This window comes from Delphinus delphis, chromosome 10 (assembly GCF_949987515.2).
Source record: "Delphinus delphis chromosome 10, mDelDel1.2, whole genome shotgun sequence".
In the NCBI taxonomy this organism is placed as follows: Eukaryota; Metazoa; Chordata; class Mammalia; order Artiodactyla; family Delphinidae; genus Delphinus; species Delphinus delphis.
This window is the reverse complement of record NC_082692.2, coordinates 68,458,226-68,472,782: the sequence shown is the minus strand read 5'-3', so window position 1 is coordinate 68,472,782 and position 14,557 is coordinate 68,458,226. Positions and strand designations below refer to the sequence as shown.

General features: G+C 44.4%; 1 protein-coding gene across 3 annotated transcripts in view; it reads left to right on the top strand.

Annotated features, from left to right (window-relative positions):
* The first annotated feature begins 1,505 nt into the window (after positions 1 to 1,505).
* The window catches only part of SFMBT1 (Scm like with four mbt domains 1), a 126,081-nt gene continuing 113,029 nt past the window's right edge, over positions 1,506 to 14,557 (top strand). For 2 of the 3 annotated variants that reach the window (XM_060022683.1, XM_060022681.1), the window contains exon 1: positions 1,506 to 1,615. The gene's annotated coding sequence lies outside the window, so the exon portion shown is untranslated. Of the gene's footprint in view, positions 1,616 to 12,690; positions 12,833 to 14,557 lie in introns of all 3 variants that reach the window. The other variant, XM_060022682.1, reaches the window with a different exon arrangement.

Here is a 14,557-nt window from a genome sequence, read left to right as displayed (position 1 = left end):
AAGCGGAAGGTTTCATGTGTAAAAAGTTGCATTTTGTAGTAGTATTATGGATACTTTATTCTTTTTTCATGTTTCTTTCTCCCTGGTTTTCTTATTCTTTTCAGTGGCAGTTAAAACAAAAACAAACAAACAAAAAAACTGGATTCAAATCTAGCCAGCAGCGTGACTTTGAGCAACTCTTGTCTGTAAAGTGGGGTAATATTTTCCAGCGCGATGGTTGAGGTCAGTAGGAAGTGATTTGAGCCGCATTTGGCACCCCAGACCTCCTTCTTGCGGTGGGGGCGCCTCCTCCTCCCCGAAAAGCAGGAGCCGTCAAAGCCCTCTTGGAGACCTCCTCCCTGGGCCCGGGAGTCCAGGCACTCCTGGGTCTCCACGGCACAGGGACTCCTTCCTGCATGGAACTCTCCAGAGCAGGTGGGGATAGGGGTGTCCCACTGGCACCTGCCCTCGCTGGGGAAGGGGCAAGCTCGGGGAACATAACGCCCGTGGGCACCTCGGGTTTCGGGGCTGGCTTGTAGCCACCTTCGAGCTTCTGTCCCGACCCCGGGCCCCCCCTGCACTCCCGGCGGAATTCGGCAGCCGTCTTGTGCCCCCTCGCCGGGGCCCCGAGCGGCAGGAAAACTCGGATATCCAGGGCACCTCCTGCGGAAGCCTAGAGACACCGGGTGTGCCGGGGGTCCGGGTCTGACTTCGCAGACAGAGGGCACTTGGGTGCCTTCTCAGATCTCAAGGGTCGCGCCACGTCTCCGACGTGGGCCAGGCGGGCGGACGCAGCCCTCTCCCACGGCGACACGCGCCGATCTGGTATCCAGCTGTCGCTCGGTCCATTCCTCCGCTAATGCCATCTTGCCGGAGGCTGTCACGTGCGGACGACAGCATCGCGCTTCCCCCGGCTCGGACGCCAAAATCTACACAGGGACGCCACCCGGTTTCCTGGGCTCTGTCCACAACCCGAGGTGAGGCGCGGGGGCCCTTCCCTCGTGGGTTGGAGCAGGGACACGGTGGGCGCTGGGTCCCTGGGGGCGCGTCTCCCTGTCGGGGCCAGGCAGCGCGGGGTCGCAGCGCCGTCGGGGGCCGGAGGCGCCGCCGCTTGCCTTGCGCCACGGCCTCGGGGGTGTCCGCTGCAAGTTGTGGGCTGCGGGCACGTGGGGCTGGGGCGGCTGGCGGCGCTGGACCCCCCAGGACCCCAGTCCGCGGCCGCCTCGCCTCCCGCAACCGCCCAGCGGTGCGGGAAGACAAGCGGGCGAGTTCTGGGAGGCCAGGCCGGGGGGCGCCACGCGTGCGGCGCGAGGGGCGCGGGCTGCCGGGAGGAGCGCGGATGGTGGGGGGGCGCGGGCGCATGCGCCCTGCGCCCGTGCCATATTGGAATGAGTCGGAGCGCTGAGCGCCGCCGCCGCCGCCTCCGCCGGAGCGCGGGTGGAGGGGGGCGGGGAGAGCTGCCGGCCGCCCCGCTCCGCGGAGCCCAGCAGGAAGAAGGGCGCGAGCGGGCGAGTGCAGGCGGCGCGAGCGGAAAAAGCGCCCGCACGGGGGAACGAAAAGAAGAAAAGAAAGAAAACGAGCGCGAGAAGGGAAAAGCGAGCGATCGAGCGAGTGCGCGCGCGAAAACTCCCGACAGGTAAAAAAGCGGGGCCGCCGACTGGGCCTTCCCGCGCGGCGGCCTGAAGGGGCGGCGGCGGCGCCGGGGCGGTGGACCGCGCGGCGTCCCCCTCGAGGCGGCCACGCAACTTTGGCAACGAAAATCCGCCGGGAGCCGAAGGGCGGCGGGCGCGCGGTCTGAGGCGCCAACGGGCGGCGGCAGCACGTTGGGGGCGGGGGCGGGGCGGGTGTGTGTGGGGGGGAAACGCGGCGCCCGCGCGCGGCCTGGCGCGTCCCCGCGCGCCGGCCTGCCGGGCAGCAGGAGCGCGCCTGGGCGCCTCGCCGCGGCGGCGGCAGCCGGCCGTCCCGGGCGGACAGCGCGCCGAGCGGCAGCCTTGGGGCGTGAAAGGAAAGTGGCCGGGCGGCGGCAACGCCGGCGCCCAAGTTCCCCGGCCCGCTGGGCCCGCCGCGCGCCCCTCCCCGCGCGTCCCGCGCTCCCGCCCGCCGAGCCCCCGCGGACCCGCCCGCCGGGCTCGCTCCGGGCCGGGGCGCGAACCCGCAGCAGGACCCGGGGGCGCGCCGCCCGCGCGGAGGTCCGAACTTCGCAGGGCCGAGGCGGCCGCTGAGCGTCTAGCGGCCGCCGCAACCGGTTGCTTCGGGCCAGCGTGGTGGAGTGCGCTGGGCCTTCCTAGCGCCGCGCGAGCGGGCCGAGGGCTCGCGGGGAGCCCGCTGCTCGACCCCAGCCGGGCTTGCCGCTCGGGAGGTCCGTGACCGTTTCGATTTCTGTTCTTAAAGTCTCGTTTTGGACCTTGAAAAGAGGCTATGGAGAGGCGAGCAGAGTGTCCTGAGAAGGCAGGCCTGCCCTGTGGGGAGCAGAAACGCCTTGTGAGAACAGACATAAATTCCCGCGGAAAGGATGTATGTTAAGTTTTTCACAAGATGTCAGCTGCTCACTGGGTTCTAAAACTGAGCCGTAAAGGACAGGTCACCTGCACGTTTTGTTATGCGCCAGGATTGGGGTAGGACACCCTTGGCAGGGCCAAGCGTTTTATTTAGTGGGCGTTATTCCCAGCGGTTCTCTCAAAGCCATGCGGATGGACGGCCCTGAGCGAGGTTTCGTGAGCCCTACTTAGCAGTGATATAGTCTTGAGAACCAAGAAACCATCAGAGAGATTTGAAAGGAAATAAGATGGATTTTGTCAATCCCTGCATATGCCTTCTCCTCTGGAACCACATTTTTCAGATGTCACACTTTATTGCATCGCAAGCAAAATGCCTGAAAATGTAATTGTTCATTTGTCAACTGTCTTGACAGGAGGAAGGAAGATGAGTGTTTTCTTGCATACACTTTGGGGCCTGTTGGCCTCGTGTTTTGAGGGATATGTTGAATCTTTCTAGGCCACAGGTAGATTCAGAGTTGAGATTTGTTTATAATGTCAGAAAAGTAACTGCTTTGTGGAAACGAGAGTCGCCCAAGATCAGGAAACAGTTACATTACTGCTGTTGTCATTGACTAGCTGTCTTATCTTGGGTATGTTTCTTACCCTTTACAGATTTGGTTTTCCTTATTTGCAGAGTTAGAGGATGAGTGGATCATTATTCTGCTGCTTTCAGTTCTAAAATTCGGTGACTTTTTAAAGTGAACGATTAAAAAAATCTCGGTCTGTACTTTGAAAGGTTCTACATAAAAGTGCTCACAATGTGCATCTTTATTAAAATACATTTAGAGAAAATATCTTGGGAGCTCTGGATGATTTCATGTAATTATCTGGAAAGATAGTTACACATGTATTTTAATATGTTTTTGAAATTATATATATATATTTATTCATTTATTTATTGAGGCCTAACTTACAGTAAAATCTTAAGTACATAGAGTTCAATGACTTTTTACGTATGTATACGCTTTGGTAGCTACACTCAGATTAAGATATAGAACATTTTCAGCCTCCCAAAGGGCTCTCTTTACATTCTTTCCGTTCAGTAAACACCTTCCCCCTCCCAAGGTGATCACTATACTGACTTCCATCACCACTGGTAAGTTTTGCTTTGCAGCAGAACTCTTTTGAGGGTGAAAGGGGGCAATATTAATAAACTGAAGGACAACATGTGTGTAAACCTGGAGTTACGGTCATGGTCGTTTTCGCCCTAATCCTGATGTTTTATAACAATTCTTACTTTTTTTAATATCTAAAATAACTAAAAATTCTGACCTGGGAGACTTCTTAGTCAGAAGATCACTTTTTAGCTGAGGCAGTACTGTGCAGGTTTGGATCTGTGGTTTTTGGGAGTCCTTGTGGACATGGGGCCTGTATTAATCTGTTATTTCTCGTTTTTGGAATACAGGTATATTTGCAGACATTAAGTTTGAAGGATGAATCATGAACTTTCCCAACAAGTCAGATTTAAGTTGTCAGTAGATGAGTCAGTTCCTTAAAGCCTAGAATTTGCTGAGAAAATTAAATGAAAATGGATTTTTTAAAGTTCAGTGAATTAAAGAATGTGGGCATAAAGCTTTTAAATGACGGCAATTAACTTGATTTATATATGCAGGATATTTGCCTGGTTTATCAAATCATTAAAACTCTAGCGATGAAAGCAAAAACAAAAAGTAATTAAAAGTTGTATCAGGTGTGTTTTTTTCTTTTTAATTTCAACATGATTAAGATACCTTTTTGTGTTAGACCTAGGAAGTTGGGTTTCTTACATTCCCCCCCTGAAGCAAGTACTTCAGCAATTTGCTTATCCTACCCAAATGCCTTTTAGTATATTCTTGTACCCTTTCTTGTTTCTAATGCTAAAGGAGAGGAGTTAGAGGTTGTAAGTGAATTCTTGTTAGTTCTCACAAAGGTCTGTGTTTTTCTACTGCATGGCCATCTGTGTGATACAAAGTTGGGAACTGTCTGAGGCCTGTGGTAGGGATGTATGGGGCGTAGTCCACAAAGTTCAAAGATTTTCTTTTGTGAAATGATTCTGCTGAATAATTGTGTTTTTCTGTGACTAAGTCAGACAGTTAGCCAAAAACTAAGCTGAATTTGATCACTCTACCCCAAGATTCATAGCATCATTAGGAAAGTAATTCATCACTTAGTTGTTACTGATCCACCAGTTTTTATCTCTCCTTCCTTCCTTCCTTCCTCCCTCCCTCCCTTCCTTCCTCCTTTCCTTTTTTGGTGGCTCTTTTTAGATTTCTTAGCTTTGGCATTATCAGATATTTAACTTAAAATTTGTTAAATTTTTGAGAGATGCGACTGAAGAGATGCAAAATGAGAAGCACATATGAAAGGAAATTCCGTCTTTTGTTTTTTTGTAAACTATGATTTTTCTCTTTAAAAATGCTTTTCTTATTCATAATCTTGCAGCTTCTGTAGGGTACTTTTGCTTTCACAGTGGTGACTAGACTGGGCTTAGCTGTAGAATGATGATGTAGAAGCTGATATCTTTTGACTCTGAAGTCTATAGAAAAGCTGAACTGTCCAAACTTCATTGGCCTTTTTATTATGACTTCATGTCATGTTCACATTAAAGAAATGAATACAATCCAGAAAGCAGAAGACCATAAGGCAGGTATTTTGAATGCTAAATATTTTTTATTAAATCTTTTCTATCTTATAATTTCCTGAAACTTTTCTTTCTGGATTTATTTGGCTGTTAACCAGTATTTCAGAATAATTTAAATGAGAATGAAAGAACATTTAATCAGTAAATGGTATGGTTTGGTTATGGCAGGGTATTTTTATCTCTGTAAATAGAATTTGTTTTCTAACTGGAATGTTTTGTAATTGAAAAAAAATTTTCTTGTACATAGTTGTTAAATTGGCTGAAAGTCTCTGGGGATTTTGGTTACCTGGGAGATTTTGAACCATTAGACTTCAGGGAGTGGGATTTTGATATGACTCTATACTTCAAGTAGAACTGGCCCCATTGGAAAATGTTTACAATAGAAAGGATGTGGTCAGGTTGTTACAAGTTCATTTTTAAGCTTTACAAAAGTGGGAGAGAGGTTAAGAAGACAGGTTATTAAAAGAAAAATTATGACTTTACTGTAGACGTTTTAACAAGTTTGATTGTAAATCTTTGCCTGTTGCTGAAAGGCACCTAAAGATTTGTAGTTATTTTTTAGTCTCTTTTATTCAAGAGGATGTTTATAAATTTATTCAGCTCTTTTTGACTTTAGATCATCACTCAAGGACATAATTAAAAAAAAATGTTGTCTATATATTGTGCTAAAGGTATTAGGTCCCTGCTGAACTTTGTGGTTTGATAGTTGAGTAACTGCAGAGCCAAGCACTGGACTGTGTGGGTAAAGGCTATACAGTGGCATTTCTAACATGGTGTACAGTGCTGCATGCAGGTGTGTTTGCTTAATCTAGAGAAAGGTTAATCACTAGACTGATTTGGGGTGGATAGGGCAGTTGAGAGTACCTGCTTGGTTTGGGAAAGTTGGTTTTGGGCTGAGATGACATTTGGAGAGGGTCTTAGACGAGAGATGGAGGGAGGTTTGTTGGCAGCTGCAAGTGCAGGACAGTCGTATTTGGAATGACAACATGAGATGGACTGAGAAATTTATCAATCATTAAAATACCTCAAGAGTTTTTCCTGCTGAAATTCAGTTTAAAGTGTTAACCAACAAGTACTTCGATTTAATTCCAAAATATTATATATATTTTTTTACCCAGAATAGTTTTAAAATTTATTTTATTTATTCTTGGCTGCGTTGGGTCTTTGGTGCTGCGCACGGGCTTTCTCTAGTTGCGGTGAGCGGGGGCTACTCTTCCTTGCGGTGCGTGGGCTTCTCATTGCGGTGGCTTCTCTTGTTATAGAGCACGGGCTCTAGGCGTGCGGGCTTCAGTAGTTGTGCCTCACGGGCTCTAGAGTGCAGGCTCAGTAGTTGTGGCGCACAGGCTTAGTTGCTCTGCGGCATGTGGGATCTTCCCGGATCAGGGATCGAACACTTGTCCCCTGCATTAGCAGGTGGATTCTTAACTACTGTGCCACCAGGGATGTCCAGGTTTCATTTTTATTATTGAGCAAAATGGGCAGGGGTAGGTGATCCAGTAGCTAAAGCTAGAAATATGAAAAACTTTGGGTATTTGATTGTTATTATGGTCATTTATGATATCTGAACCCCTTGACCTCTTAATATAGTTGATGCTTATTATTTTCATTTGTTTCCCTTTTGAAGTTGATTTTAGTCCTCAATCATGGTTTGTATTTGCATTTAAAATATACATAAGTTTTTATTATTGTTAATATTGATACAAGTAACACTGTACACAAATTGGGAAACAGACTTAATCTGCTCTTAGGCATTATCTGTGCCTGGCTTTCCTTAAGGGCTCCTGGGTGAACTGAGAGAAATTTTAAATGGCTCTGTTGCCAGTAGTAGTTGTGACACGGGAAGCAGTGGGCTGGGTGGGCTCTTCTGGCTTTGCCTTCTAGGGTGGCTTTCCTTCTCTGCTGTGAGTGCTTGAGGAAGGCTCCATGACTCCTACAGCCAGATCCAGAGCTTTAAGGCACAACAGGGTTCTGAAAACCGTTTCTCCTCCCAGCCCACCCGTTGACCTTTACCCTGATTTTGGCTTTCTATTAACTTTGAGAGGAGCTCTTTCCAAAGCAGCTATACTACTGAAACCTCAGGTTCTGGTGTGGTATTCTTTTTCCGCCACCTCCTTGAGAGGCTTCCCTACTCTTCCTGTGTCATCTTTGACCTCATTGTTAACCTCCTTTTCCTCTCAAAGAGTTCCAGCCCCTTTAAGCCTGGACCCATTGTCCAGTCTTTTGCTTCCTGGCCAAGTACCCTTTACTCTGGTCCCTTTGCCCTTCTGCAGCTTCTGCTCTGTTGAGTACCACCCCTGCCAGTCCAGCCTGTGCCTGCTCTGCTGTGGACAGACTGCCCACTTCAGACCCTGAAGGAGACTTCAGGGTCTCCTCCTGAAGTGGCCCTATGTGCCACTAGCTCCACACAATCTTAGCTCGAGGCAGACCCTTTTCTTTTTGCCTTCTGTGACCTTTTCAGACCCTCCCTTGGTGGATTCCCCCACATTTAGACTTCATCTAGCCCTTATGCCCCCCTAAACCTTTCTGCTGAGCTTCAGATCCATATATCCTCTGTTCTCTGGGCCTGTCCAGTTTGGATGCTCTGCTGGCCTCTCAAAATCTACAGGTCCTGAACAGAATCCCTCAGTCTACCTTAACGCTACTCCTCTAGCCGGCCCATCTGCCTAGGTCTCTTTTTTTACCTTCTTTCTTAGTGATGGCTTCCATTTTTTCCCCCAACAGCTTTCCCGTGGAACTGAGTTTTATTCTTGAATTACCAACCCTTTACTTAAGAATGTGCAGTTCTGACTCCTTGGCTTTCAAACATTTTTAGAAGCTATGGGACCCTTTGTTAAGTGAAATCTTTCTAGGAAACCCAATATGTAAAATAAGTAAAACTAGAGTTCTGGTGGAAGGGGAGTGAAGGGTCAGTATCCTGTCCTGCCACTTAGGCCTTCTGGTGCTGCCCTCTTCCTCTTCTGAGGCAGAGCTGGTATCTGGTCCTTGGACTCTGTAAGTGGAACTTTCTGGAGTTGCTCAGTACTGCCTGAGGGCACTCTGCTTGTCGGAAAATCACTTGATCTGTTCTGCACCCCACCTCTTTCCCATTGGTTTTATTTTAATTGTGACTGGTAAATATAAAATTAACTCCGCGATGAATCTTGCCAAGGAAAAGGAAAGCCACTTTGGAAAGTGAAACTAGGTATTAAAAAGAGCCAACTCCTTTAAATGCTGAAACCTTCAAAAGTGCCCAAGGGTTTCTTTCAAGTTTTATGGAAGTCTCTACTAACTTATCTTATTCTCTTAAAAGCTGCTTTTCTACAACATGAACATGCAAGTAAACTTAGTTTAGTTTTACTGTTTTTGTTTTGTTCCTTTACCAGTATAGCAGGTTTGTTCAGCCCATAATATAACTAAAATGTTAAATATTTGCAGTTAAAAATATGTTCTGTTGCCTCCAAATGGTTGTCCATACCCTCCATCCTCTGCCCCTCCTTCTCCAATCCATCTGACACACTGTGGCCAGATAGCTCTTTCTAAACAAACTTGATTTTATCACATAAACTTATTCTGCTGCCAGCAGGGGAAAGTGCAGGCTCCTCAGGAATGTGCACAGAATCCTTGAGGAGCTTGTCCCCTCACCTGCCCAGCTTAGCCCCCTCTCACACACGCCCGTCCCTCCAGCCACGCCTACACCCTGGTCCTCTGCACATACTCTCCTCTGCATGTCCAGTGTGTCCTCCACTAACACAAGGCTCCCCAAATATCAGTCTCGCACGTACCAATCTCATGCTTTTGGCCATATTTGATTACCATAATTATTCTTTCAATATTTAAAAAATTTACTTTAAATTTTTGACTATTTTATTTTTAAAAATATTTATTTATTTATTTGGTTGCGCCAGATCTTAGTTGCGGCATGCAGGATCTTTAGTTGTGGCATGCGGACTCTTAGTTGTGGCATGCATGCGGGATCTAGTTCCACGACCAGGGATTGAACCCAGGCCCGCTGCACTGGGAGCATGGATTCTTACCCACCGGACCACCAGGGAAGTTCCTAAAATTTTGACTTTTTAACTTAAATTTTATAAAACATTATTACATTTTAAAAATAAAAATAATGAAATACAAGTAATAGTAAGTCTAATCGTTTTATCCAAATATATTCCTTCAGTAAGTTTCTTATTTATTTATTTATGGCCGTACCATGTGGCTTGCGGGATCTCAATTCCCTGACCAGGGATTGAACCCAGGCCCTGGCAGTGAAATCCTGGAACCCTAACCGCTAGGCAGCCAGGGAACTCCCAAGGTTCTCAACAAAGCCTTTGTACTTAAAATTTTTACAAACTATGTACCTCATAACAGGAGATATTAAGAATTTTTTTTTTTAAGTGTGATAATCGTGTTGTGACTATATATGAGAATGCCCTTATTCTTGGGAGAAGCAAGCTGAAGAGTTTAGAGCTGAGGTATCATGATGTCTCATGATGTCTTCAACACTTTCAAATGGCTCATAAAGTATACATATATGCACATATGTATAGAAAAATAAAACAAATCAGGAAAATTTTCATAACTTTTGAGTCTTAAGTGGAGAGTATTTGGAATTTTTTCAAAATCTGTTTGAAAATTTTGATTAAAGGTTGTCTTGGCTTAAGTATAAAAATGGCTGCAAAAAATGTTGGTATTAAAAAAAGTTTTTAACCCCAGTACACAATGGTTAACATACATACATACACACACACATACACATACATATACAGAGAGCACAGACCCACTTGTTGAAGTGATATTTAGACTACCCACATATTCAGTGTTGTGGGAAAACCAAATGCTAGTGAAATTTTTTTTTAAAAATTTAATTTTTAAATTGAGGTATAATTGACATACAACATTATATTAGTTTCAGGTGTAAAACTAATGATTTGATAATTGTATATATTGGGAAATGATCACCACAATAAGTCTAGTTAACATCTGTCACCATACCTAGTTACAAAATTTTTTTCTTATGATGAGAACTTTTAAGATTTACTCTCTTAGATACTTTCAAATGTGTAATACAATATTATTAACTATAGTCGCCATGCTGTACATTACATCTCCATGACTTATTTTATAACTAGAAGTTTGTACCTTTGAAGTTCTTAATAAATCCTGTTTGAGCAATACCTGTGAAGTTGCAGTTTCATGTTTTATATGTTAACTCTTTTTCCCATTCCACCTTAATGATGCTATGTGAATACTTGAAAAGAAAGTCTTCAGCAGCCCTAAATTTTCTCATGTTCCACCAGTGGTTTGGGTGTTGTGCTTAGGGGACTACACTAAGGAGATTCTTGCTTGTCCTGTAAGACTCAGGTCTCCTGTAGAGTTTTCCTCCCTGGACTTCTCCAGGCCGGATTAACTACCCTTTGCCCTGGGTACTCACAGTATTCTACATATTCTCCTCTTGTGAATATTACAATTGTAATTATTTGTTCAGTGTCTATACCAGATTGAGAGCTCATGATGAGAGACCTTACCTTATTGGTACCTTGCATACAACGTAGCAGAGAGTAGACAGTAGATGAATTATAGCTGAACGAAAGCATAGAAGCAATACTGCAACACCATCATTTATAACATTATTTCTACTCTAAAATGTATTATTTGCTAAACAAGAAACTATGATGTTTAATCAGATCCTGTCTTGTCACTCCTAGGCTTAGAGCCTGCTAGTGGCTTTCCATAGTAATTACAATAAAATCCAAACTCCTTTTATGGTCTGTAATGCCCTTTGTGATTTGTTCCCTGCCCACCTCTGCCAGTTTTCCGCCTGCTTTCCCACAATCGAGCCACATGTCTTTTCTGTCCCTCCAAGTACACTGAGTTTGTTACATTTAGTTCCTTTTCATCAGAGGGGTCAGCTCAGTAATGAAACCTTTCCTAAACATCCTTACCTCCGCTCCCCTGGCTTTTCATGTCTCATTACTGTTTGGTTTTCTTCATGGCACTTATCACTATGTGAAATTATCTTATTTTTAGCTCATTCTAATATTTGAATTTAAAAGTTTAATTTATTATAAAGTGTTTTAGAGCCCCACTGTAGAGAATATTAAAACCTACTCCAGGAATGTTTTCCCTTATTGTTCCTTGTGGGAAAACTAGACAGTGCACTAATGCATTGTTCTTCTGTTTGCTGTTGTAAACTCCATGAAGATAGGAACCAGGTCTGTCCTTTAATCAGCATGGCATCCCTGTACTGAGAATGGGGCGTAGCAAATACATATATGTTACGTGGAGGTATGAATAAACAACCAACTTATAGATGATCTAAGAAAAAATTTTTTTTAAACTCTGGAGATTTGGGGGCAGTATTATAGTTTAGTTTTGAATCTTCAGAATTTTTTTTTTTTATGAGAAGTCAATATTTTGTCATACTTTGCAGCTTGGAGTGTCTGTTTATTGTTTTAGGTGAGCCACATTCCTTTCCTCAACTTCATTTTCTTTATAACTTATAACATCACTTTTTCAAGGATAACTGCCCATCTTCAGATCTTTGACACAAATGGATTTCCATTAGTAAAAATCAAATTGAAGGGCATTAGCTCCAGTCATTTGCTTTACTTTTCATGATAGTAGTTACAGAGAGGAAATCACCAGTCTGGTTCTATATGAGCGTAGGATGGGGCAATTCTGTTGATACTTCCTTTGCCCTCATGTAACTAATGAGAGCCTGTTATTTGCAGGTGCATGAGCCCCAGGTTGAGCTTCAGAATAAAATCCAGTGGATCCATTGTCCTCCCACCATTGTTAATTGAATTGATGCTCTTACTGTGGTGGGAGTGCTGATGATGTTGTATCTGTATGAGGACTGGGGGTACCTGAGAACAGGGGAGGCAGCACAGAAGTGAAAGAGGGTTGACCAGACTTAGACTTTGCCTATAATCCTTCCCACCCCCTCCTCAGTCCTGCCTGGAAATGGAGAAGTTTTGGAAATTGTGACGCTATGGGGGAAAAAACCCTCTATTTTTTAATGAAAAAAAAAATTTTTTTTTTGGTTTGATATATTTTGTTCTGCTTCCATGCACAAAGGGAAAATGAGTCAATACTCTAGTTTTTTACTTAACTGATTTTTGGCTGGAGAGACTTTAGAAAATTTGGACTCTTCAGTAATTCTGAAATTCTTTGTTTAGAAACTAAAAGATATTATGTAAAACTGTTTACTCATAGTATGTGATATTAACATGTAAAATGTAATTGAACTTTAGTTGCAGATCTATTAATATATTTGAATCATTTAAACTTTGATTACAGTGGAGCCAAACATTTAAGGGATTTTTGCATCTTGGTTTGAGGAGGAAGTATACACTTTTTTTTTATCACGGTTGGCAAAAAGTTGAAAGTTACTGTGGGTAGAATGAACCTCTTCCTATACCACCCCTCCACCCACCCGTTTTACTGAATTCAAATGTTGCCACAAAGAATTTAGAGATAATAAATTCTTTTAATAGGCATCACTTTTTCTTGCATTGCTTTGTTTTTATCATAATCACAGACTTAAGTACTTAATCTTTTTGTTTGCTTGTTTTTCAGCCACTCCATGGCCGCGCATCATGTAGAATCTTAGTTCCCTGACCAGGGATCAAATCTGTGTTCCCTGCAGTGGAAGCTAGAGTCCTAGCCACTGGACCTCCAAGGAATTCCCTTAATCTTTTTTTTTAAACAGGGATACATGGTACGTAGTAAAATATTTTTTGAATAGTGAAAAAGAGTGTACAGTACTCCTTTACTGATATCCCTAGTCCTTCAGTCCGTTCTGTACAATTTTTTTTTTTGGCCACACCACACCGCATCGATCTTTGTTCCCCAACCAGGGATCGAACCCGTACCCCCTGCCTTGGAAGCTTGGAGTCTTAACCACTGGACTGCTAGGGAAGTTCCCTCAGTCCCTTCTGCAGGCCACTGTTATCTCTAGTTTTTTTTGTTTTCTTCCAGAAAAATTCTATTTGTGTAATATATATTTCTCCACCCACTTCAAAAAACTCAATTGGTAGTGCTCTTTTCATTTAAAATGTCTTGGATATATCCAAGTTCACAGAGATCTGCCTTGGTTTTTTTTTTTGCGGTACGCGGGCCTCTCACTATTGTGCCCTCTCCTGTTGCAGAGCAACAGGCTCCGGACGCGCAGGCTCAGCGGCCATGGCTCACGGGACCAGCCGCTCCGCGGCATGTGGGATCTTCCCGGACCGGGGCACGAACCCGTGTCCCCTGCATCGGCAGGCGATCTCTCAACCACTGCGCCACCTGGGAAGTCCTGCCTTGTTCTTTTAATGATTGCCTAGTAGTCTGTTAATGGCTGCTCCATAATTTATTCAGTCAGTATTTCCAGTTTTTTATGCTATAAACAGTGTCATGGACTAATAATGATAACTGCATTTGCTTGGATTAAGACAAACTTTCTAATACTGAATGTGTTTTTTCTGAGTTAATGTGTTTGTATAAGTAGACTGTTCTTCAGCACTGGGTGCAGTAGAATAAGGGGAGCAGGAGATAAAGTCTCTGCCACTCCTTCCCCTTCCTGTGGGGTAGGAGGGGTAGAGGGGGCAGAGTTCCCAGCCGAGTCTTGGGAGGCTGAGATGTCTGAAGATGTCTACAGACTGAGGTGTTAACCATGCCTTTAAAGCCCAAGACCTGTGTGTGTGCTGCTTGTTACCAATTTAGTTTATTTGTGTTTGTGTTTTGGTTTTGAGAAAATCACAGCAGCATGGATCGGCTAACAAATTATTTTCTGGAAATTTTTTTGTATTTTGTTCATTGGCAGTAATACAGCTAATTTTTTTTTAAGTTGCTTTTTATCTGAGCTACTTGATAAGGAATTTTAAACAGAATGCTATGGTTCCAGTATCGTAACTTCTGAAGAAACTGAATTTGGAATCTTGATGCATTATGTAGCTGAATCTTAAAGTGTTATTATATTTCAGTAATCTGAGTTCTTACTTCTTACCCTTTATTGGAAGAACTTGAGAACACTCCCTCAGAGCTTACATTCATACCCCCATCAGTATCTCCTCTGTGTACTGCCATTGCCTCTAAAATACTGTCATCAAAAAATGGTAGTATATTCCTAACCCAGGGCTGTCATCGCTTGTGCAGAGGGTGCACACACTGGGCCAGCAACGGGCGGGCACTGCTGGTCCACAAGTGCTAGTGCCCTTCCCTGCAGGGGCTTGCAGCCGCTGAGTGCACTATGGGCTTTCCGGAGTCAAGTGCGTTTGCTTTGCTGTGGCATTCTTTCTGCCATTTATTTTGTATTCTAGTGAGTAGTTTTGACCCATGAAGGCAGACAGAAGGATGCAACTTGTAGACTTGGACTTGTGGCAAAGAGACAGCATAACATAGTATGGCAAAAAGCAAGTTCTTATGGGTTGATAAGGTGCCTTCAGAAAGTGATCTCAGGACT